The 22,984-nt window shown below is 43.6% G+C and overlaps 1 long non-coding RNA gene across 1 annotated transcript in view; it reads right to left on the bottom strand.

The window, feature by feature from the left end:
- Positions 1 to 277: 277 nt before the first annotated feature.
- Positions 278 to 22,984, bottom strand: part of LOC122541984 (uncharacterized) — a 44,128-nt gene continuing 21,421 nt past the window's right edge. Inside the window, exon 4 of the long non-coding RNA XR_015752573.1 lies at positions 278 to 1,620. This is a non-coding gene — a long non-coding RNA (uncharacterized LOC122541984). The remainder of the gene's footprint in view (positions 1,621 to 22,984) is intronic.

Genomic DNA, 22,984 nt, shown 5'->3' with positions numbered 1-22,984 from the left:
GTTGCCTGAGGCTGGAATCGAACCCAGGTACCTGGCATTGTGAGGCAGCAGTGCTAACCATTCAACCATGGTGCCACCCTGTCCAAACAATCTTGTTTAAGCTCCTGCTTTCTGGAGGTTATGTTTTTTTCTGATTACACTAGAGAATGAGAACTTCAGTGCTCTTTAAACTGCTGCACATGAAGTGCAAGAGTGTCCAGTATGATCATCACTCCTCAGGGTAGTCCACATGAAAAACAAACATTCAGAAGCCTTAGCAGGTTGAAGGAGACCAAAGGACTGTCATACAAAGTGCTTTATTTGTGTTAAGTATCATTAAATCCAGAAGGGTGACACCTGTGCACTTAACATGACTTCAGTGTTCTTTAATTTTACTTTTCCAACCTCTGCATCGTGATGCTACCTCAGCTGAGACAGAGATGAACTTCAAAAAAGTGCTGTCTGTTTTCTGCCTTACATCAGCTGACTTTATTGGCCGTCCTCTGATTGTTTGAGGCCCACAGCACTCTGGTTTGCTGCCAGACTCCTGCACAGTACAGCATGAAACATTCTGGCTCTGACAAGATGGAGGTATTTGGGACCCAGGCAGAGGGATATAGTGTGGCAGGGCACCTCTGCAGTTTCCTGAGATGACAATCTTTGGCCCTTGGCTGCCCTGTCACCTAGGCCAAATGAATATACACATAGCTCGAGCAAAGAAGTGAAAGGCCCTGCATATATCTAGCAAATACAAGCCATAACATCAGATAAAACATGGGCAGATTCCTGTGCCCTTCGGTCCATTGTAGAGATGATTGCTGGAACCTCTGCCACTTAATTTGACTTATTAGTATCACATGTTCCTAGGTACAGTGAAAAGTTTTGTTTTGCGTGCAATACAGGCAGATCATACCATATAGAGTGCATTAGGGTAATAGAACAGAGTGAGCAATACAATGTTATGGCTGCAGAGAAGGTGCACAAAGAAGGAGATCAACATTAAATTTAACATTTGAGAGGTCCATTTAGAAGTCTATTAATAGCGGGGAAGCAGCTGTTTTCTAATCTGTTTGTACGTGTGTTTAAGCTTTTGTACCTTCTGCCCGACAAAAGAGGTTGGAGAGATTATAACCAGGGTGGGAGGTGTCTTTGATGATGTTGACTGCCTTTCTGAGGCAGCGGAAAAGGTAGATGGAGTCAGTGGATGGAAGGTTGGCTTGAGTGATGCACTGGGCTGTATTCACAACTCTCTGTAGTTTCTTATGATCCTGGGCAGAGCAGTTGCCGTACCTCTCTGTCAGCTTACTGTTGCCTAGATCCACAGGGTCCTCACCTGGACTGAGGTGAGCAGAAGCCTGTTCTCCAGCAGTCCTCTGAGTGTCAGAAGCCTCAGCTATTACTTTCAACTATAGCTATGGGTCTATGTTAGTGCTGCATTCAGAGTGTGACCCCGAACCTACTCTAAAGCCAACATGGTGAATGGCTCTGAGCTGGTGAGGGCAGGGAGGAAGACTTTGGTGGCTCTCCTTTGAGGCTTGGGACAGTTTCTCCTCAGTGATGTGCTGTGAAGGGCTGGTGGAGCTGAACCTGGGAGCTGAGGTTGCTCTTCTTTTGTCCTGGCTTGGCACTGGAGTCTGAAGGCTGCACAGAAAAACATAAAGATTTATTAGTGTTATGAGCCACTACCCAACCCAAAGTTTCCTTAAGATTTTTGGAGCTTGACACCTAGTTGGATTAGCCACGAGGAGGCTTTCTCACCATAAAGAAATTGAGCAAATCCAGCAAAGGCTTGGCCATGGCAATCCTAGATTGGAGTAATACACTTACCAAAGGCATGGAAAATAATCTAATCCAACAACAAATGTTAGGTCTCATCTAAAAGTCAACAGAAGCTCAAAAGGTAACAGCAGTGAGTGGCAGAATCAAAGCGAAATGGGAGAAAGCCAGATTTCACCTTGAGTAAACTGCCAGATCATTGCTAGAACTGGCCCCTGGAGAGTTAGTCAGAGTGCAAACATCTTCAGCTTTCAACAAGAGTCAGCCTATGGCAGCTTGGAACATATGTAAGGTGGTTGTTACTGCAATTACACATGATGACCATGAATGCCCAGCAATACTGTCACAACTGCACACTAGACAACGTCAAATTAAAGAAGCTGCTCTTTCATAGCAGACAGCTGATTCAGAATACATAATATTACCAACTGCTCAGAATGCAGGAAAAACTATTAATTCCACAGGTCCATCACTCTCCAACAAAGGGAATGAATCAGCAACAGTTAGCATAGCATCAGTACCCACTATGTGAACGATACTCCCTGGAGATGGAACATCAGTCTGTGAATGGCCAGATACGAGATGAACATCCATTAGCAATACACATATGCACCTCCAGAAGACCTCTACACTTTAAAAATTATGTACGATGGTGGAGCCCAGCCAATCCATACAAATGATGAGGCTGAAACATTCACAACAAGAAGTGCTGCTTGATAGCACAGTTGATGATACCTTCCATCGCTTTGCTGATGACCAAGTGTAGATTGATGGGGCATTAATTGATCAGGCTGGATTTATCCTGCTTTGTGTGTGCAGGACATCTCTATGCAATTTTCCACATTGTCAATGTTGTAGCTGTACAGGAACAGCTTGGCTAGGGAATGGCAGGCTCTGAAGAACAAGTCTTTTAGCTCCACTGCTGGAATGTTGTCAGGCTGCTGTCCAGTGCCTTCAGCCATTTCTTGATATTATGTGGAATATCTGGCATCTGTGATGCTGAGGCTGTCTGGAGGAGGCCTAGATGGATCTTAGATTTTACACTAATGTGCAAGCCTCCTCCATCATTGAGGATGGGGATATTTGCACAGCTTTGTCCTCCAGTGAGATGGCTAATTGTTCACCACCATTCACGACTGGATGTGGCAGGACTGCAGAATCTAGGTACACTTTGTTGGTTGTGAATCACTTTGCCTTGTCTACAATGTGCTAGTTATGTTGTTTGGGATGTGGATAATCTAACTTGTAGTTTAATGATTGAGGCAGAGATCACCTCATATAGATGCAAATGTCTTTATACCTGAGACTTGGCTCACATGATTTGCAGGGCTGTTTTTTATCACTTGGGTATGTTGGAGAGGGATTTCAGCATCATTTCCCTGCATTGGCCCCTTCCCACCGTTTACATGGCTGTAGAGGGCAGGAACATGGAAGGATCAGAGGGAGCAAGAAGCTAGTCATGAGACTGGCAAACATTATCATGGCCAGGCCGAATGCACCAGCTGAATCAATTCCCCCCAAAAAAATGCTGTGATTCATGCCCATGTTATAAAACCATTTGATCAACTCCATTGATCCTAAGTCTACAGATTATGAGGAGAAAGTGGAGAAGCTCAATGCTTACAATCTGGAATCTGGAACCAAATAAAGGAGTTTAAATATTAAATGGTCTTGTTTAGGTAAATAGAAAAATACTTCACAATAAGCTAACAGGAATAGATTAGAAGACACAAATCAGAATAAATGAAAAGCAAACTTAAGAAGCACATTTAAAAGAAATACCAGGAAGAATTACTTGTTTCAAGGTGATAAAATGTTTGGTTTATTGATAATTGGTGGCTCAAAACTATGACACATTTCAGAAACTTTACGCATTCCAAAAAAGAATGTATTAGATTTAAAGGTGCAAGTGAAAAATATAACACTAGCTGCATCGAAACTGGGAAGAAAAACTGAACTTCAAACAAATTCTGGTATAATTTCTTATCTTGTGGATAATTTGTACTTCTCATTCAGTCTGAATGGTTATATAACCATCAAAAAAGATTGAACAGTCTGAGGCTGTTTCTTCTAGAAAGGAGAAGACTGATGGGCGAACCAATAGGAGGCTTTAAAATTATGGAAGGATTTGATAGAACTGAAAAAGACAGAACGTTTTTATTTCCTGGGAGAGTCCAAAACTGTGGATCATAAAAGTAGGGCAGATGATTACTAAAAAATCCAATGATTAATTCAGGTCATTACCCAGAATATGGAACCTGTCACCACATAGACTCATCTTTCATTAATTGACAGGATGTGGGTGCCACTGGCTATGTCAGTAGTTATTGCCTATTTCCATATTGCCTTTGAGAAGGTGTTGGTGAGCCACCTTCTTGAAATACTGCAGATCATGGGATATAGGTACACCCACAATGTTGTTAGGAAGGAAACTCCAGGATTTTGAAGCAAATACCATAGATACATTTAAGGGAAGCTAGATGAGCAAATAAGGGAGAATATGATCGGGTCACATGAAGTAGGGTTGGAGGTATTTTGTGTAATATGTTTTAATGGCGTCTACTGTTGCGAAGGGTGAAAGTGAGCACTGCCAATGCTCGAGGTCAGAGACGAAGAGTGTGGTGTTGGAAAGATTTCTGATGAAGAGCTTATGCTCAAAACATCGATTTTCCTGCTTCTTGGATGCTGCCTCACTGTTGTGTTTTTCTAGCACCATACTCTCCGACTCGTGTTCAAATTTGTTTAGAATAATCGTGAATTGAAAAGCAGTGTGGGGTCCCTTTAAATGATAAAGAGGTTGTTAAGCTTAAAGTTAAACAGAGAAGGGGTCTGTGAGCAGGTGGGGAATGGTAAAATTGAAACAGGTAACAATTGGCTTCATTACTGGATACCTTAGGTTTGTTTTGATGATGAGTTTGAATTAACTTAAATCAAACATTCAGAAATTCAAAGCCAATTGAATTTAAAAACTGATGGCGTTGACAAACTGAAACCAATCATATTACAAGAATTTGTTGGGTCAGCGGTGGTATTTAAGAAAGTGTTTTTTGAAAATCAGGAGAGAGCCAACTGTCATCTGAAGGGAGAGCCAATCCTAAGCTGCAGCAAAAGCAAGTTTGCAATCTGAGAGACAAACCTGGCTTTTAAAAAAAACTGTTAAGCTCTTTAAAAAGACCCATCCGAAGCTACCACGGTATTTCCAGCTCAAAATCCTCACAGAAGAATCATCAGAAGAAAGGTGTTTGTGACGTGAGATCAGCAGAAAGAAGATTGGAGATAAAGTGGAGAAGATAGAGACTGTGTGAACTTGGAGAGATTAAGTTTTAATTTACTGCTTATTAATTGGGGTTATATAAATGGGACTTGCCTTTATTTGAACAGCATTCATTCCAATAGAATTTAGTTCAGTTAGGAAATAGTTAGTACTCAGGGGGTAACTGTCCGGTTTGTTAGTAATTCTGTTAATTTGTTCACTGTTGGACTTAGATATATAACAGATTGGGTGTAAGAGGTAAGTTATACCACTTTTCACACTTCTTTTACCAGATTATGAGGTGAGGCGATCTTTTCTAGATGTTTTGGTTTTAATTATCAGAGGGGTGTCGACTTCCACTTAGTAATACTACTTCTAAACAAGGTAGAGCAGAGGTTGTATAACTACGGTAAGCCACAGATGTACTATGTACAAATGCATTTCTCAAAATATTCACCTTTTTGTTAAAAAAAAAGTGCAGTATCATTTGCAGTTACAAGGTACGTAATATACATGGGCAATAATAAAAATTATCATTCTCAAACAAAAACTGATTGGCAATTCTAACCTGTCAACTTTCACTAATCTTTACATGTGCATTGCATACATTATCTTTAAAGCATGCAGGTCTTCTAATGGTGCACATGTGCATTGTTATTGGCAGTTCATTTGATATATTTAAATATATGTTGGGCAAGAGAGAGGCAAAAGTGGACATTACACTGAAGAGACAGTAGTGGGGGACAAATGAACTGAATAATTACTTCGCGCCAGTCTTCATGATGTGAGACATGAATAATATCCCAAAGATTCAAGAAAGTGAGGGGCCGAGCTGAGTATGGTGGTCCTCTCCAAGGAGAAGGTGCTGTAAAAATTGAATGGTCTGAAGGTGAATAAATCACCTGGACCGGAGGATTGGAAAATCACTAACGTGACACCCCTGTTTAAAAAGGGAGTAAGGCAAAAAAACGGAAAGTTACATACCAATTAGCCTAACCTTGGTCGTGGGTAAGATCCTGGAATCTACTGTGAAAGATGAGATTTCTGAATACTTGAAAATGCATGGTAAAACAGGGCAAAGTTATCAAGGGGAGGTCATACCTGACAAATCTGCTAGAATTCTTTGAGGAAGTAATGAGTATGTTAGACCAAGGAGAACCAATGGATGTTATCTATCTGGACTTCAAGGAGGCCTTTGACAAAGTGCCACACAGAAGGCTGCTGAGTAAGATAAGGGCCCATGGTGTTAGAGGCAAGGTGCTAGCATGGATAGAAGCTTTGCTGTCTGGCAGAATGCAGACAGTTGGGATGAAAGGGTCTTTCTCAGGATGGTAGCTGGTGACAAGTGATGTTCTACAAAGCTCAGTCTTGGGACCACAGCTTGTCACTTTATACATTAATGATCTAGACGAAGGAACTGAGGGCATTCTGGCTAAATTTTCAGATTAGATTAGATTACTTACAGTGTGGAAACAGGCCCTTCGGCCCAACAAGGTTGAAACTTTATTGCTGGAACAGCACAGCAGGTCAGGCAGCATCCAGGGAACAGGAGATTCGACGTTTCGGGCACAGGCCCTTCTTCAGGAAGAAGGGCCTGTGCCCGAAACGTCGAATCTCCTGTTCCCTGGATGCTGCCTGACCTGCTGTGCTGTTCCAGCAATAAAGTTTCAACTTTGATCTCCAGCATCTGCAGACCTCACTTTCTCCTCTTCGGCCCAACAAGTCCACACTGACCTTCTGAAGCGCAACCCACCCAGACCCACACCCTTACATTTATCCCTTCACCTAACACTACGGGCAATTTAGCATGGCCAATCCACCCTGACCTGCACATTTTTGGACTGTGGGAGGAAACCGGAGCACCCGAAGGAAACCCACGCAGACACAGGGAGAATGTGCAAACTCCACACAGTCAGTCGCCTGAGGCAGGAATTGAACCCGGTCTCTGGCGCTGTGAGGCAACAGTGCTAACCACTGTGCCACCTTGCCGCCCTCGAATGACACAAAGATAAGTAGAGGGACAGATAGCAGTGAGGAGGCAGGGAGGCTGCAGAATGATTTGTACAGGTTAGGAGTTGGGCAAAGAAGTGGCAGATGGAGTACAACGGGGTAAGTGTGAAGTCGTGCTCTTTGATATGAAGAATAAAGGCATGGACTCTTCTCTAAACAGGGAGAAAATTCATAAGTCTGAAGTGCAAAGAGACCAGAATTCTCTCAAAGTAAACTTGCAGATTGAGTCACTAGTTAAGAAGGTAAATGCAATGATGGCATTTATTTTGAGACGACTTGAATATAAAAGCAAAGATGTACTTCTGAGGCTCTATAAGGCTCTGGTCAGAAGGTCACCACTCAGCTCCAATTTCCAGGGACAAAAGTCCCAGCCTACTCAGTCTCTCTCTCTATAACTCAAGCCCTCCAGCCTGGCAACATCCTTGTAAATCTTTTCTGCACCCTCTCAAGTTTAAGAACATCCCTCTGAGAAAATGGTGATTGGAATTGTACACAGTATTCCAAAAATGGCCTCATCAATGTCCTGTATAGCCACATGACATTCCAACTCTGATATGCAGTATTCTGACCAATGAGGGCAAGGGTGCCAAAAGCATTCTTCACCACTGTCTCCACTTCCAAGAAACTATGCACCTGCACCACTAGGTCCCTTTGCAACACCTCCCAGGTCCTATCATTAACTGTATAAGTCCTGTCCTGGTTTACCTGATCAAAATATAACACCTCACATTTGTCTAAATTAAAACTCCATCTGCCACTCCTTGGCTCATTGGCTCACCTAACCAAGGTCTTATCGCACTCTGAGATAATTTTCTTCTCTGTCCACTACACCACCTATTTCTGATTTCAGTCGATTTTTCAAAGTAGTTTGGGTGCAACATCATATCTTTTTGAAACAGATTATTTTCCATGCCTTAAGTGACTCTAGGATTGCCATGGACAAGTCTGTGCTGCATTTGCTTGATTTATTTTTGATTCATTTAGTGATTTTCATTGTCACCCAAGACTTTTAATTTGATTAGGATTCACGTGGAGATGATGTATGGTGTTGAATTCCCTAATTATTTTTGAACTGCTTGACATTTTCACTTGTACTGAGGTGCATCATTGCTCATTACAATGTCCAGAATGTAATAATGCCTGAAGTACACTTTCAGTCATTCTGTAACATCACCGTAATCATTGATGTCAGCTAGTGTGCCTACCTTTAGTTAGAATAGAAGCCGATAGTGACAAAAAAAAATTAGTATATGTGAGATTGAGGAGATCTTCACCAAACTTCATCCATATTCTCTGTGGGACATCATGAAACATGAGCAGCTCTTCAGCTTGCTTATCTTGCATGTGATATGGTCCTTCATTTAGGCAGTTCAGCACTCCTCATGTCTTCCTCACATTAGACTCGATTCATTGAAAGTTTACATGGATGCATCCATTTTCTCATGTCCTTCAGGAAAATTATTTTATACAAGATGTGATTTTGGGCTATCACAACATTCTGTCTGACCAATACTCTTTTATAGCAAGTGTCCTTGATGGTTTCAGTCCAACATTTCATCACCACTTCCTGAATCACTTGGAGTATTGCATTTTGTACTATTTGCTTGATTTGAGCAAGGCACTGTCTTTCAGATTCCATGTCTTTGCTGGGTTAATGGCTTCCAGAGGAAGTTGAGTGTTGATTCATATGGAATGTGGAAGATTTCACACACTATCTTGACAGCTTCAACATTTTTCACAGACAATACTGATCTCGACAATATGTCTGCTATGTTAATTTGCTTCCCTTGTTTGTACATCATGTCTAAATGATATCACTATAAATGAAGTCCATGTTCAAATGCAACAAGATCTGGATAATATCCATGCTTGGGCTGACAAGTGGCAAGTAATATTCACGCTACACAATTGGTCAGGCAATGAACATCATCAATAGGAGACAATCTAACCACTACCCATTGACATCCAATGGTGTTACCATGACTGAATCAACTCCTTGGGGATTATCAATGACCTGAAACTCAACTGGAGTCACCACATAAACACACTGACTACAAGAACAGGTCAGAGGCTAGGAATACTGCAGCAAGTAACTCAACTCCTGTCTTCCCAAAGCCTGTCCACCATCGACAAAGCACAAGTTGGGAGTGTGATGGAATACTCCCCACTTGTCTGGATGAGTGCAGCTCCAACAATACTCAAGAAGCTTGACATCATCCAGGACAAAACCGCCCATTTGATTGGCACTACATTCACAAACATCCATTACCTCTACCACCAACACTCAGTAGTAGTGGTGTATACTATCTTCAAGGTGCACTGCAGAAATTCACCAAAGATCGTCAGACAGCACCTTCTAAACCCACAACCACTTCCATCTAGAAGAACAAGGGCAACAGATACATGGGAACACCACCACCTTCAAGTTCCCCTCCAAGCTACTCACTATCCTTCACTGTCACTGAGTCAAAATCCAGGAATTCCCTCCCCTGTGTCATTGTGGGTCAACCCACAGCAGATGAACTGTAGCTAGACTCTAAGAAGGCAGCTCACCACCATGTTCTCAAGGCTAACTAGGGATGGACAATAAATGCTGGCTAATCAGTGAAGTCCACATCCCACAATATTAATTTTGAAAAGGTACATTCTTGGCAGAAACTTCTGACAAGTTTCTGATAAAAATAATTTGAGCAAGATGCTTTGAAGTGGCTTGAAGTCTCTGCTGTCACTTTGTCTCTCCCAAACAGGTACCGAATAAAATGCTCAAAAGTAAAGGCAATAGGCAGTCTCCCTTTCTTGATCTCATTGTATCATCATTTTGTTTGCATTAGCTCCCTGCATGCAAATGTAACTCATTGCCCCTGCTGTATGAGCACTGCTCCAAGACTTGCTTCACTAGCATCACAAATGCCAGGTGCCTCCTTCATCGATATTACATGACTGGCAGTTACCATCACTCATTATTTGAGTCTCATGAAAGCTGCTTTGTTTTCTGCTGCCCAACACTGCTGCAAATCCTTTGCAGTGAGCTTGAATAGAGGTCGACAATTTTTTTTTGCTACATTGTTTACAAAGCCAACAAAGTTGTGCAACATGTTCACATCTGTTGATTGATGCATCTCTGCTCCAACTCTCACCTTGTCAGGGTGCAGGTGAAGTCCCTTTGCTGTCGGTACATGACCAACGTACGCAACTGCAGGCATTTTTAATTGAATCTTTTTCCAGTTCAGGTTCATCTAGTGATCTCTCCCTAGGATCCAATACTTGACTATGATGGCTTCTTCTATCATACCTCCACATCCATAAATGAACAAATAGTCCACAATAACGTCAACTCTGGGAATTCACTGACTATCTTGCACTGTCTGTGTTGATACCTTTGCGGAGCACTGATTATACCTCATGGCATACTCAACCATTTGTAACTCCTGAATGACATCCAGAACGTGGTTAGAAAATTGCTGCTTTCATCCAGCTTCATTTGTCAGTAACCATCCTTCATAGTGGGGCTACTAAAGGCTTTTACCTTGGCAGGTTGTTAAGAAATGTCTTCAATGGTTAGCATGCAGTAATGAGATCTCTTCAAAGCTTTGGATTGATGCATACTCTCAGTTTTCCAAGCTTTTTCCCACTATGTTGCTAATCTGATATGTAAAAGTTGTTACTTTCTTGATTCCTGCCTTTTTTTCCAGCTCCTCAATCATGTCTTTCAGGCTGGAATTGAGGGCAACAGGAAATCTCCTTGACAGACACCCAGTTGGTCTCATGCTGTTATCCCCTTTATTCACCAGGAAGACATTTAACTTTGTAATCATATAGGAGATGTTCATCAGTCAACGATTTTTAGGTCTATGGAACAGTATTCTGGCATGTGTAAGGTCACCAGCCCAAGCTTTTCAACTTGCTTCAGCAGAGCTAAGTGAATTTTGCTTAATGTCTACTCACTGGAACTGTAGACATTCATTCTTCCCAGTGTTTTGATCCCTCAGCTTCTTTTATCCTCTAGGGATGATGATGGTTCCATTACATAGCTTCAATCTTACCTTGAGGGGCTTCTGTTGTGGGCGGCACGGTGGCACAGTGGTTAGCACTGCTGCCTCGCAGCGCCAGAGACCCGGGTTCAATTCCCGATTCAGGCGACTGACTGTGTGGAGTTTGCACGTTCTCCCCGTGTCTGCGTGGGTTTCCTCCGGGTGCTCCGGTTTCCTCCCACAGTCCAAAGATGTGCAGGTTAGGTGAATTGGCCATACTAAATTGCCCCTAGTGTTAGGTAAGGGGTAAATGTAGGGGTATGGGTGGGTTTCGCTTCGGCGGGTCGGTGTGGACTTGTTGGGCCGAAGGGCCTGTTTCCACACTGTAATCTAATCTAATCTAATCTGTTTTGGGTCACTGTCTGGACTCACTTTGTACAGGTGCGTGAAGTGTTTATCTGATACTTCCCATTCACTTGATGACCTCCTCTCTGTAGTCAAAATTCCAACAGTTGCAACTCATTTATTACCTTTAGACCTGACAATCTTGTGTAGTATATAGTGATTTGTCAGAATCATCATCTAACGTTTCTCCACAGCCAGCTTTCTAGGCTTGCTTTGCATTTTTATAGCCAAATACAAGTACAAAGTAACTCAATTTCTTTTAGTCAGAGCATTGCTTTCCCCAAGTTCGATATGCCTTCTTTTATGTAAATGTATATTCAATACAATGGCCTTTTGCTGGAATTTTTCCAAATAAAGGTTAAAAAAATTAAAGAACTGTGGATTCTGAAAATCAGAAACATAAACAGAAAACCTCAGCTGGTCTGGCAGCATCTGTGGAGAGGAATCAGAGTTAATGTTTCGAGTTCAGTGACCCTTCTTTAGAACTGTTGTTGAAGGTCAAGGTTAAGTCACTGTTATCTTATCAGATAATAGGTCTGCTCTCCCATTACAGAGTTTAACCTGTGGGTCACCACTTCTCAGGGAAGAGGAAGAGATTGAGAGGGTGAATCCTAATTTCTTCATGGTAACATTAGCTGGCGGGGGAAGATGAACCCACGATGTTGGTGTCACTCTGCATCACAAACTAGTTATCCAGCCATTTTCCTGAAACCATTTCTTAGTAAAGTGCTCAAACTGTCCTCAAAGCCTTCAATATGTATCCAGACTGGCTTTTCTGCTCCTGCTAGGATGTAATAAAATTTGCAGTAATCTTTCTTCAGCAAGGATAATAGAATTGGAGAAAGTGAGGACTGCAGATGCTGGAGATCAGAGTCAAAAAGTGTGGCACTGGAAAAGCACAGCCGGTCAGGCAGCATCTGAGGAGCAGGAGAGTTGACATTTTGAGTATAAGCTCTTTATCATGAATGTGCTGAATAATAGAATTGTCCACTTATCCATTCAGGCTATTCAATTCTGTAGCTTCCTTATAGTTTTGCCACTAAGGAATCCCAGTTGTGTCTCACATCACATTTCATTTCCATAGCATTAGAGACTGGAAAATGCACTGCCACTCTGACTCATCAAACACTTCAAAATTGCAGACTTCTACATAGAACATAGAAGAATACAGCGCAGTACAGGCCCTCGATGTTGCGCCGATCCAAGCCCACCTAACCTACACTAGCCCACTATCCTCCATATGCCTATCCAATGCCCGCTTAAATGCCCATGAGGGAGAGTCCACCACTGCTACTGGCAGGGCATTCCATGAACTTCTGTTCTAATTCGTCCTTGTGTTGTTTTTTTTACAGTAGCTGGCTCTCTTATAGCTTTGAAAATCAACAAATTTCAGCTGAACACTTTCAATATTGTGCTCATGTCATGCGTTTTAATGTTCCAGCGGAGGTCACAAGATAGCAGGCTACAATTGTACAATGTACAAATGCATTTCTCCAAATAGAAGGAGGCTACTTGATTCCCACTTTCCTTTATTCCCTGAGAGACCAGCGATGGAGAACCCACAATCCACCAGGGTAGAGGATTCCAAGATTCACAATCCTCTGAACGAAGTAATTTCTCCTCACCTCAGTTCTAAATGATCGGTTCCTTATCCCAAGACAATGTCCACATGTTTTAGATTTCCCAACCTGCAGAAACAATTCTCAGTGTCTACCTTGTCAAACCCCTTCAGCATCTTGTATGCTTCTAATTCTTCTAAACTTCAATGACGTGAACCTATTTAATTGGACAACCCCCTCATTCCAGGGAGCAATCTTCACTGACCTTTGCTGCAAGTACATCTTTCCTTAAACTGGATGACCAAAACTATATGTTGTTTCCAAGATGTTCTCTCAACAAACACCTGGGCAATTATAGCAAAGCTCCTTTATACCTGTACTTGAATTAAAAAAAAAGTCACTGTTGGATGTGGGTGGGCCAACATATATTTCCCATCCCTCATTGCCCTAAGATTGCCAGAACTAAGTGGCTTGCTTGGCCATTGTAGAGGGCTGGTGAGAGTCAATCACATTGTTGTGGTCTGGAGTCATATGTAGACCAGGAATCTGGTTTTAAGTCTTTGGATGATGCACTGGGGTAAACTTTTGAAGTAATTGGGAAATTAGTGAGGAGGCTACATCATGCTCAATGGGTTACACTCATTACACATCGAGCAACTCAAAACTAGGTATCCAGAGAATGCGCAGCGGCAGCTGAATTAAATTCAACAGCAATCTCTAACCTTCATCATCTGAAATATTCCCCACTCTAGCATTATCATCAAGCCAGGGCATCAACATGGTTTGATTAACAGTGCATTGCAACATGCCAGGAGCTGCAAAAGGCAGTTAAAAACAGATGATGGGACATCTCAGGACTATTTGCATACTGAGAGAAAGTGAGGGCTGCAGATGCTGGAGATCAGAGCTGAAAATGTGTTGCTGGAAAAGCGCAGCAGGTCAGGAGTCCAAGGACCTTCCCCTGCAACTGCAAGAAATGCAAAACTTGCGCCCACACCTCCCTCCTTACTTCCCTCCAAGGCCCCAAGGGACACTTCCATATCCGCCACAAATTCACCTGCACCTCCACCCACATCATCTATTGCATCCGCTGCACCCGATGTGGCCTCCTCTATACTGGGGAGACAGGCCGCCTACTTGCGGAACGTTTCAGAGAACACCTCTGGGACACCCGGACCAACCAACCCAACCACTCCGTAGCCCAACACTTTAACTCCCCCTCCCACTCCACCAAGGATATGCAGGTCCTTGGACTCCTCCATCGCCAGACCATGGCAACATGACGGTTGGAGGAAGAGCACCTCATCTTCTGCCTGGGAACCCTCCAACCACAGGGGATGAACTCAGACTTCTCCAGTTTCCTCATTTCCCCTCCCCCCACCTTGTCTCAGTCAAATCCCTCAAACTCAGCACCGCCTTCCTAACCTGCAATCATCTTCCTGACCCCTCCTCCCCCACCCCACTCCGGCCTATCACCCTCACCTTGACCTCCCTCCACCTATCGCATTTCCAAAGCCCCTCCCCCAAGGTCCCTCCTCTCTACCTTTTATCTTAGCCTGCTGGACACACTTTCCTCATTCCTGAAGAAGGGCTTATGCCCGAAACGTCGATTCTCCTGTTCCTTGGATGCTGCCTGACCTGCTGCGCTTTTCCAGCAACACATTTTCAGCTATTTGCATACTGAGCAAGCGAAGCAGTATGTGAAGGACATAGCTTAGCAGCCTCATGGCCAACAGATCTAAGCAAAGTTTGCAGTCTTCCCACATCTTGTTGGACATGTAATTGGCTAATTAAATAACTGGCAGAAGGAACTCCACAAATATCCTCAGCCTCAATGATGGGGAAGCTGAGTAGCTAGATATATTTGGCAAGGCAGAAGCAGTAGTGACAATCTACAGTCTGGCCTTCTGGCAGGTCGCTGTAATTAGCTCACTTGGCCATTTCAGATGGAAGTTAAGAGTTTACCAATTTGCCATGCATCTGGAGTCACATGTAGGCCAGACCAGGTAAGGGCAGCAGGTTTCCTTCCTTAAAAGATATCAATGAGATAGATAGGCTTTTTTAAACAATTGGCAATGATTTCATTGTTATCATTACTAGGACTCACTCTTTAATTCCAGATTTATCAACTAATTGCGTTGAAATTTCACAGGCTGGCGTGGTGGAATTTGAACCTACGCTCTTACAACATCAACCTGAGCCTCCAACAACATTACCACTATGCCACTCCCCCTCTGAAATTCCTGCAAATTCTCCACAAACCGCGTGCCATCCTGACTGGAAATATGTTGCCGTTGTTCAGCTGTTGCCCTCTCAGGTGTACTATGGGTGTACCAACACCACATAGTACTGCAGCAATTCAAGCCTGTGGCTCATCACCACATTCTGAAACCTGATTAGGGATGAGCAATAAGTGCTGGCCCAGCCAGCAATCCTCACATTGCAGGAACCAACACAGAAAAAGTGGTTGTCATGGTGGTTGTGACCTTCAGTCAGGTGAGGTTGAAGAGTTTACTATCACTGTAACATCTGACAAAAGGAGCAAGTTGCAGCAATGTTGCAAAAATGATCAATTATACATCCCTGGTTTAAAAGGAAGGATATCTGTGATGGAACCATTGCATAGTACAGCTATTGCATACTGTCTTGTGGAGATGAATGATATTTGTGAATTTGGGACAGTTTACTTGAGGAAGGTGTGCGGTGTGAGTCATGTGAGTTCAGAGACTTAGCTGAGCAATTATGGAGCTCAGTGGTTAGCACTTCAGTCTCACAGCACCAGGGACCCATGTTCGATTCATCCATGGGCAACTATCTGGGTGGAGTTTGCACATTCTCCCCATCTTGGCATGGGATTCCTCCGACTGTTCAAAGATGTTCGAGAGTGTGATGATGGGAATTCAGAGGTATTTTGTTCCTTTTAGAGTGAAGGGTAAGGCTGGTAAGATTAAGGAACATGGATGAATAAAGATACTCAGGTTCTAGTCAAGAGAAAAAGAGAATCTTATTTTAGATATAAACAACTTGGTTCAATTGAATCTCTTAATCAATATAAAGAGTGTATGTGCATTCTTAGGAGAGAAATCAGGAAGGCAAAAAGGGGATATGAGATAGCATTGGCAGATAAGGTTAAGGATAATCCAAAGAAATTTTACGAATACATTAAGAGCAAGATGTAACTAGAGAGTGGGTAGAGCTTCTTAAAGATGAAGGAGATCATCTTAGTGTTGAACCCCAGGAGGTGGGAGTGATACCAAGTGAATATACATAAATGATTTGGAGGAAGGGATTGATGGTCTGATTAGCAAATTTGCAGATGACACTAAGATTGGTGGAGTAGCAGATAATGAAGGGGACTGTCAGAGAATGCAGGAGAATGTAGATAGATTGGAGAGTTGGGCAGAAAAATGACGGGATGAAGTTCAATCTAGACAAATGCGAGATGATGCGTTTTGGAAGATCCAATTCAAGAGCAAACTATAAGGTAAATGGAATAGCCCTGGGAAAAATTGATGTACAGAGAGATCTGGCTGTTCCATTGTACCCTAATTGTGGCCATGCAGGTCAATAGAGTGGTCAAGAAGGCATGTGGTATGCTTTCATTCATCAGACAGAATATTGAGTACAAGAGTTGGCAGGTCATGTTACAGTTGTGTAAGCCTTTGGTTAGGCCTCATTTGGAATACTGTGCTCAGTTCTGGTTGCCACAATACCAAAAGAATGTGGATGCTTTGGAGAGAGTGCAGAGGAGGTTTACCAGGATTTGCCTGGAATGGAGGCCATTAGCTATGAAGACGGGTTGAGTAGGTTCCGATTATTTTCATTTGAAAGATGAGGTTGAGGGGGGACCTGATTGAGGGCTACAAAATCATGAGAAGTTTAGACAGGGTGGATAGCAAGGAGCTTTTTCCCCAGAGTGGGGGACTCAATTACGAGGGGTCACAAGTTCAAGGTGAGAGTGGAAAGGTTTAAGGGAGGTATGCATGGAAAATTCCTTACGCAAAGGGTCGTGGGTGCCTGGAATGCATTGCCAGCGGAGGCGGTAGAGATGGGCATGATAGTGTCATTTAAGATGTATCGAGTGCCGAAGGGCCTGTTCTGCGCTGAGACAGATACTTGAATGAGCAGAGGGTTACAGATCTTTAGAAAATAGGCGACAGGTTTAGAGAGAGGATCTGGATCGGCCAGGCTAGGAGGGTCAAAAGGCCCGTTCCTGTGCTGTAATTTTTTTTCCTCTTTTCATTTTGCATCAGCTTTTACTGTGGAGAAAGAAATGGAGTCTAGAGAATGCAGAGAATTAAACTTTAATGTTTTAACTTTGATGGGTTCAGAAAAGATTTACAAGGATGTTGTCAGGGTTGGAGGATTTGAGCTATAGGAAGAGGTTGAATTGGCGAGGGCTGTTTTTCCTGGAGTGTCGGAGGCTGATGGGTGACCTTATATAGAAGTTTATAAAATCATTAGGGGCATGGATAGGGTAAATAGACAAGGAGTTTTCCATGGGGTGAGGGAGACCAGGACTAGAGGGCATTGGTTTAGGGTGAGAGCAGAAAGATATAAAAGAGACCTAAGGGGCAACTTTTCCACGCTAAAAGTGGTACATGGGTGGAATGGGCTGCCAGAGGAAGTGATGGAACTGGTACAATTACAACATTTAAAAGGCATATGGATGGGTATATGAAAAGGAAGGGTTTGGAGGGATATGGGCTGGATGCTGGCAGGTGGGACTCGATTGGGTTGGGATATCTGGTTGGCATGGATGAGTTGGACCGAAGGGTCTGTTTCAGTGCTACACATCTCTATGACTCTCAGAGGAAGTTTGGGAGATGGATAATTCTCCGGGACCTGATCTGATGTGTCCCAGAAAGTTATGAGAAGTAAGAGAGGAAACTACGAGACCTCTTGCAGAAATATTTTGCATCATCTATAACTATAGGTGAGGTGCTTATGTTGTACTTTTGTTTCAGAAAGGTTGTAAGGAGAAACCAGGGAACTATAGACTTGTGAGTGTGTCTTCAGTTGTGGGTAAATTGTTGAAGGTGATTATAAAAGATACGATTTATGGACATTTGGAGAGGCAAAGGTTGATTAAGGATAGTCAATATGGTTTTGTGCAAGGAAAATCATGTCTCACAGACTTGATTGAGTTTTTTGAGGAAGCTGCCAAAAAGATTAATGATGGCAGAGCAGCAGACATTGTTTATTTGGATTTTAATAAAGCCTTTGACAAGGTTCCATATGGTAGTCTAATTAGTAAAGTTAGGTCACATGGGATTCAGGGTGAGCTTGCCAATTGGATACACAATTGGATTAATGGCAGGAGACAGCGGGTAATGGTGGAGGGTTGCTTTTTGGACTGGAGGCCTATGACCAGCGGTGTTCCACAGGGATCAGTTCTGGGTCCTCTTCTGTTTGTTATTTATATAAATAATTTGGATGAGAATATAGAAGGCATGGTTAGTAAATTTATGGAAGACACCAAAATTGGTGGCATTGTAGACAGTAAAGAAGGCTTTCTAAGATCACAAAAGGATCTTGATCAAATGGGTCAATGGGCTGAAAAATGTCAGATGGAGTTCAATCTGGATAAATGTGCAGTATTGCATTTTGGTACAACAAACAAGAATAGGGCTTATAAAATTAATGGTAGGGCCTTGGGTAGTGTTCTTGAACAGAGGGACCGAGTGGTGCAGGTCTATAATTCCTTGAAGTTTGCATGACGTATAGACAGGCTGGTGAAAAAGGCGTTTGGCATGCTTGCCTTCATTGCTCAGTCCTTTGAGTATAGGAGTTTGGGACGTCATCTTCAGGTTGTACAGGACATTAGATTAGATTAGATTACTTATAGTGTGGAAACAGGCCCTTCGGCCCAACAAGTCCACACCGCCCTGTCGAAGCACAACCCACCCATACCCCTACATTTACCCCTTACCTAACACTACGGGCAATTTAGCACGGCCAATTCACCTGACCTGCACATCTTTGGACTGTGGGAGGAAACCGGAGCACCCGGAGGAAACCCACGCAGACACGGGGAGAACGTGCAAACTCCACACAGTCAGTCGCCTGAGGCGGGAATTGAACCCGGGTGTCTGGCACTGTGAGGCAGCAGTGCTAACCACTGTGCCACCGTGCTGCCCACATTGGTGAGGTCTCTTATGGAATACTATGTCCAGTTCTGGTTGCCCAGTTATAGGAGGGATATTATTAAGCTGGAGAGGGTTCAGAAGAGATTCACCAGGATGTTGCTGGGTATGGAAGGTTTGAATTATAAAGAAAGGCTGGATTGGCTGGGACGTTTTTCATTGGAGCATAGGAAGTCGAGAGCGAACTAATAGAAGTTTATAAAATAGTGAGAGGTATAGATAGTGTTAATGGTAGTTGTCTTTTCCCTAGGATGGGGGGATTTCAAGACTGGGGGCTTTTAAGGTGAGAGGAGAGAGATTTAAAAAAAACATAAAAGGCATTTTCTTTGTACAGAAGGTGTTTTGCATGTGGAATGAACTTCCTGAAAAAGTGGTGGCTGCGGGTACAATTACAAAATTTAAAAGACATTTGGATAGATACATGAATAGGAAAGGTTTGGAGGGAAATGGGACAGGAGCAGGCAGATGGGACTAGTTTAGTTCAGGATTATGTTCGGCATGGATTGGTTGGACCAAAGGGTCTGTTTCCATGCTATATGACTCTATGACTCTGTGTGCAGGTTAGGTGGATTGGCTTTGCTAAATTGCCCATTGTGTCTAGGTTTGTGCAGGCGAGGTAGGTTAGCCATGGGAAATTCAGGGTGACAGAGATAGGGTAGGGAGGTGGGTCTGGACGGGATGCTCTTTGGAGGGATGGTGTGGACTCGATGGGCTAAATGGTCTGCTTCCAAACTGTAGGGATTCTGTTGTATGTTACTGGACTAGTAATCCCAAGGTCCTGGCTAATAGTGTGGGAATTAGGTCAAATCTTACCATAGAGCCGGTGGAATTTAAATACAACTAATAAATCTACAACATAAAGTTAATGTCAGTAATAGTGACCACAAAACCACTGACTGTCATAAAAAACAACCTGGTTCACTAATACGACTTCATGGACGTAAATCTGCCATCTGACCCAGTGCATGTTACTCCAGACCCATGGTGATGGTTAATGGCCCTCTGAACTGGCAAGGAGAGAAAATCATTTCAAGTGCAAAGTAAGGACAGAAATTTAAAAACAACTCGATCTAATTCTCTGCAGCCTGCACCCTGAATTGGCACCAAGTCCGTCTGCTGCTGACCTGGCCATCAATGTCTCCATTTCATAATTCTCCTCCTCCTGTTCTCAAATCCAGTCTCACCCCTCCACAGCTCATTAAACTTCTCCAGCTCTATGCCCATCTAAGACCCTGCACTGCACTAACTTAGGCATCTTTTGCAACACTGATTTCAAACTGCCCCACCACAAAAATCCTCCAATCAGCTGAGCAAACTCTGAACTCTGGAATTCTCTGCCCTAAAACCTCTTAATTTCTCTTTTCATCACCTTCCTTCTTTAAGGTTTACCAAAAAATCTACCGCACTGATTATTTTTTCTACTGCCCCTTTGGTTTTTGTCTGATTTCGCTTTCGAGAAGCATCTTGGAAGATTTCACTATATTAGGTATTATATAAATGCTATTTGCTGTCGTTTCACCCCATTGCAAACACTTTGAAAAACAACATGAGATTTTTGAACAAAGCTCCACAGGAAACAACTCATTAGCTTGAGGCTCCAGTGCTTTAAAGACCAGTACGACCACAGAGCATCAGTCACACTGTACATCACAGGAATAGGTTCTTCGGCCTACGATGTTGTGCCAAATATGACGTCAAATTAAACTAATCCCACTGTCTGCCAGTGGTCCATATCTTTCCATTCCTTGCATTTTCATGCACTTATCTAAAAGTCCCTTAAAAGACCCCTATCGTATCTGCCTCCACCACCACCCAGGCAGTGTGTACCAGATTCCTACTATTCTCTGTGTAAAAGACATGCGCCTCACATCTCCTTTGAACTTCCCCCTCTCATCTTAAATGCCCGTGTTGATTCGGTCGCTCGAGATAGAAATGGAAAGGTCGAGGAAGGGAGGGAGGAGTCTGAGACGGTCCAGGTGAATTTGAGGTCGGGGTGGAAGGTGTTGGTAAAGTGGATGAACTGTTCAATCTCCTCGTGGGAGCACGTCTGGCGATGGAGGAGTCCAAGGACCTGCATGTCCTTGGTGGAGTGGGAGGGGAGCGCCTCATCTTCCGCCTAGGAATCCTCCAACCACAAAGGATGAACTCAGATTTCTCCAGTTTCCTTATTTCCCCTCCCAACCCTCGAACTCAGCACCACCTTCCGAACCTGCAATCTTCTTCCTGACCTCTCCGCCCCATCACCCACTCCGGCCTATCACCCTCACCTTATCACTCTCACCTTAACCTCTTTCCACCTATCGCATTTCCCCGCCCCTCCAACCGCCACCAGGACAGAACCCCACTGGTCCTCACCTACCACCCCACCAACCTCCATATACAGCGTATCATCCGTTGTCATTTCCGCCACCTCCAAACGGACCCCATCACCAGGGATATATTCTCCTCCCCTCCCCTATCAGCGTTCCAAAAAGACCACTCCCTCCGTGACTCCCTCGTCAGGTCCACACCCCCCACCAACCCAACCTCCACTCCCGGCACCTTCCCCTGCAACTGCAAGAAATGCAAAACTTGCGCCCACACCTCCCCCGTTACTTCCCTCCAAGGCCCCAAGGGATACTTCCATATCCGCCACAAATTCACCCGCACCTCCACACACATCATTTATTGCATCCGCTGCACATGATGTGGCCTCCTCTATATTGGGGAGACAGGCCGCCTTCTTGTGGAACATTTCAGAGAACACCTCTGGGACACCCGGACCAACCAACCCGTGGCTCAACACTTCAACTCCCCCTCCTACTCCACCAAGGACATGCAGGTCCTTGGACTCCTCCATCGCCAGACCATAGCAACACGACTCTGGATTAGTGGTGCTGGAAGAGCACAGCAATTCAGGCAGCATCGAGGAGCTTCAGCAAAATCAACGTTTCGGGCAAAAGCCCTTCATCAGGAATGGCTGGAGGAACATCTTCCGCCTAACCCTCCAACCACAAGGAATGAACTCAGATTTCTCCAGTTTCCTCAGTTCCCCTCCCTCCACCTTGTCTCAATCAAATCCCTCAAACTCAGCACCGCCTTCCTAACCTGCAATCTTCTTCCTGACCTCTCTGCCCCCACCCCCAATCCGGCCTATTACCCTCACCTTGACCTCCTTCCATCTATCGCATTTCCAACGCCCCTCCCCCAAGTCCCTCCTCCCTACCTTTTATCTTAGCCTGCTGGACACACTTTCCTCATTCCTGAAGAAGGGCTTATGCCCGAAACGTCGATTCCCCTGTTCCTTGGATGCTGCCTGACCTGCTGCGCTTTTCCAGCAACACATTTTCAGACTGAGTCTTGCCCTGACCAATAAAGGCAAGCATGCCATACACCTTCCTTACCACCCTATCTACATGTGTGGCCAATTGCAGGGAGCTATGGGCTTGAACTCCAAGAATCCCAATCAGAGTGAAAGAGAAATACAATTTCTATTTTATTTGCAAATTTACAAAAAATACAGACTTTTGTTCAAATTCTACGTACCTGTCTCGATTCCCATTGCTTCCAGCTTAGGTAGAAGCACTTCATGAGGAATTTTTAAAAAACTTTTGCAAAAATTTAAAATAGTGAGCTCAGCTAAATGGTGAGGAGGTTTGTTAGGTATCATTTTTGTTCTAATCTATGGTGCTTTTATAAATCAATTAATGTTATTTGGTACTCCTACTGTCCATTCTTTCAAGGGCTTACATGATTCCTCTGATTCCTCTGATATTGGTATTGAACAGTTAGGCCTCTTGTTACTTGGGGAAGTTTTGTAGTGCAGTACATTTTAAAAAGGAGATAAGGACAACTTAACTGCACAGAGAGTGGTTAGTGTGTAGAATGAACTCCCAGAGGAAGTGA

The sequence above is a fragment of the Chiloscyllium plagiosum genome, unplaced genomic scaffold, assembly GCF_037043375.1.
Source record: "Chiloscyllium plagiosum isolate Xiang-an unplaced genomic scaffold, Cpla_swu_hap1 HiC_scaffold_33, whole genome shotgun sequence".
Lineage (NCBI taxonomy): Eukaryota > Metazoa > Chordata > Chondrichthyes > Orectolobiformes > Hemiscylliidae > Chiloscyllium > Chiloscyllium plagiosum.
The sequence above is the reverse complement of the archived record's forward strand: the minus strand, read 5'-3'. Positions and strand labels throughout refer to the sequence as shown.